Here is a 3,482-nt window from a genome sequence, read left to right on the forward strand (position 1 = left end):
AGCCTACGCTTTCTCCTTGGAAAGAAGAAAGCGTGCACATGGGAGAGTGGGCCGACTCTGCCTTTCCCCCCCCCCCCTCCTGTCACCCCCTTCTTTGTCATCTTTTTCTAGCTTCACTTCAGGCAGACTCAGAATACCTGAGTCTGGAAATACCAGGATAACACTCGCAAATTTGTGACAATCACTACAATATCCCATATCTAAGATGTTTTTAAATGCCATTTGTCCACGAACACTATTGTGCATTAGAGCCACATAATCTTACAACTCTAGGGAAGAATAAAAATGTTTGGCTTATCCTAAGATTCCTTTCCAAGGTCAGGAAAAAAAGAAAAAAAAAAAAGCCCACTCCATAATCAAGAGACATGCATTTTAGTAACATCAGATGTATTCTCTTTTCCCTTATCAAATAGCTGCTCTTCCCACACTCTTAGTTTGAAGTCTAACCCTTTTTTTTCTAGACTGGGGGTAAGGGAGGGTGATGAAATGTTGGAACAATTGAACATCCCCGTCCATTTTCTCCAAAAGCCTTTTGTATTCTGGCAGATCTGTGCAATCTTTTTTTTCACATGACACCGTAGGCCTAGGCCTGAAATAATGGGGAAAAGAGATGAGTATCAGGATTTCTCAGCAAGAACTAAACAAAACATACATCTTCTTTAGCGTGAATTGGACTGGGGGTGGAGTGGGTGGGGTTGGAGGAAGGAAAAAAGAATGGAATATCTGAATAAATATGAATAAATTTATTAGATACTTTTCGCCATCAGATAGCTTCCCTCCCCCCCCCAAAAAGTGTTATTTTCTATCTTTCTAAGGATATAAGCCTTAACGAAAGCAATCTGAGTAACGGATTTGAGGAAATTGCCCAATAATACGTTTACATGCATTTGAACTGAAAAATTGTTAACCACGCTTTTGTCCAAGATGTGTGAGGGCCATTCAGGGGCTGTAGGGCCCTGGATAGACACACAAACAAGTGTGTGTCTATCTGGAGCCCCACACATTGTAATAAACACAGCTGCATTTATTTGAGTATGTGATCCCATGTACACGTAAAAACATTCAAACAAACACACTCCACAGATTTATTTGATTGTGCAATGGGGCAATTATTCAAATAAACATGCTCGGTGCAATTATTTGAATCTCACATTGCATTTTCATCAATCACAGCTCTAAAAAAAGGGGGGGGGGGGAAAACACCAAAGAATTTATGTGGGAAAAAAATATATGTGAAAACAACCTTATTATAGATTTTATAGGGTTAGCCAAAGTTATGGCTCCCTCCTTAACTGTAACTCAACTATTCTGTATTCAACGACATTTGTTTCTAATGATTAATTGATTCATCCGCTGGATCATGACATCGGAATGACCACAACCTTCAGAGTCATAGAGTAGCGAACTTTACAAACCTCAATTGGGTAGAAATGTGAAATCTCTGTAGTTTAAGTGCAGAATAGTTCTTCCTAGGCATTTTACATCAAGGGGATACTGTTTAAATTATTATCACTTCAAATAGCACTCCCATAAATTTAAAAAATTTTATGCATACAACAAAACATTCCTACATTTGAAGACATAAAAACAAATCACAGGTGACTCATCTGATCATTTTATATATTAATAAATATTATGACATATATGTGAACACATCACGAATCATATAGGTGTACCAAGAGGCAGCTTATGCCTCTCTTAAGTATGTACTGACATAACCTAATATACTAAAATGGGAAGGGGCGTTTAGTCACTGAAATATGCATCGTGTAACAAAGATGAAGAAAATACATGGCTTGTGCCCATCATAAAAAAGATTCAGACTGAAGGCTTAGCTTTGGTTTTTATTCAATTAAATTGTTAAACTGTGCACAGTGATTTTTTTTTAGAACTTGAGACATTTGTGATGTTGGCTGTTTAAATCTTTGTTACCTTCGCTGTGAATTGAAATTGTACATATTTAGTAAATCATGCAGACAAAACAAACTTTTTAGACAATATTTTTATTGGAGAGTTTTCTTTTCCTGTATCCATGTTAAAAAAAAAAAAAAAAAACAACAAGACCTCCTTTCCCAAAATAAAAAATGTCAATACTAAATTTAAAGAAGTATAAAGGAATGATTGCTTCCTTTAGAGCTAAATATTGAAATAAACATGGAGATAATTGGCAACCTGTTCTTTTGGGCTAATAGGCCGTGTCCAATTTTTTGGGTCTGATGTTTCAGAGGGCCTCTGTTTCAGGGTTGAAGATGATCTATTAATCTCTGAATTAAACAAATGCTATTAAATTACAGAAATAAATCCCTCAGTCTTCATTTGTACATGAAATCTGGAATCAGAGAAGCAACACTGAGATGACACGAATGTGCTACGACCCCAAACTTGCTCTATTAAAACAGTCGCCTACCACCTATAATCTAGTATGACATGTTAAAAGGCTCCAAAATATCGAAAATATAAAATGAGCATGGCCGTTCCCATTTGGCCTTGAGATGAATATGACAAAGATTCTAATAATTTTAGTCAAAGAAAATGATGAGTAAAAAATACATGAAGATTAAAGCAGTGACAAATGATCTTTTAAGTATTCTAATTGGTCTTTCTCATTCATATCTTTGATTCTACAGAAATTGCAAATCCTGATGGTCCTGATTTCTAAGTGCGCCCATCAGCTTTCTCTCTTTCACTTCACAGAATATGCCTGTTAGATTTGGAACGAAGAATAAGCCCCCAAAATGTTAAAAATAGACTACCGCCCTGGCAGGAAATTTAGCATTGGCAAGCCCAGAACTCAGAAGGAATTGATCTAACATAAGGAAACGTTCAAAGAAAGATTTGTGCATTATGATCCTGTTCTGACCACTTTCAGAGCAGTCAAATGGAAGGATGAGAGAGAGAGAAAGAGAGAGAGAGAAATGGAGGGATGAGAGAGAGAGTGCATAGGTTTTGCAAATTTTGTATGTATACATTGAATATTTAGTGTTAGAAAACAACAATAATACCCAAGAGATGAAAGGAGTTAAAATGGAGTGTTGTTGAGATTTTATATGTTGTTATCTTACACAAATGGAAAACACTTAAAATGTTGATACTGGAAAAATAAAAGTTTCTAAAGACAACATCACAAAAAACTCTATGTAACTTATAACATATGCCAACAATAAAAGAGAGAAAATATTAACTTATCTTTACTCTTTTTATAAGAAACTTAGATTTTAGTGTATAACCTTTCCTTAAAGGAGAATCACTCTTATCCTTTCCTAAAACCGTCTTACTATAGGGCGAAGAAGTACATTTATACTTCGGTCTAGTTTTGTATAGGAAAAGAGGAATATGGGCTTCAAATTACTTGAAAAAAATACAGATGAATAAAGGCATATAAATTTAGAAAGGAAATTCAAGAACATCTCTACACTCTGAGAAAACATTATGTGTATTTCGTGACCACAAGCAATCTAGACCTTGGTTTTTACATCTCTTCT

General features: G+C 35.4%; 1 protein-coding gene across 5 annotated transcripts in view; it reads left to right on the top strand.

Annotated features, from left to right (window-relative positions):
- ZEB2 (zinc finger E-box binding homeobox 2) overlaps positions 1-3,181 on the top strand; it is a 134,984-nt gene extending 131,803 nt beyond the window's left edge. For all 5 annotated transcript variants that reach the window (XM_078451309.2, XM_078451308.2, XM_060626191.3 and 2 more), the window contains one exon: positions 1-3,181. This exon is cut by the window's left edge and continues 3,412 nt beyond it. The gene's annotated coding sequence lies outside the window, so the exon portion shown is untranslated.
- Positions 3,182-3,482: the final 301 nt, after the last annotated feature.

This window comes from Panthera onca, chromosome C1, assembly GCF_046562875.1.
Source record: "Panthera onca isolate mPanOnc1 chromosome C1, mPanOnc1 haplotype 2, whole genome shotgun sequence".
NCBI classification, from domain to species: Eukaryota; Metazoa; Chordata; class Mammalia; order Carnivora; family Felidae; genus Panthera; species Panthera onca.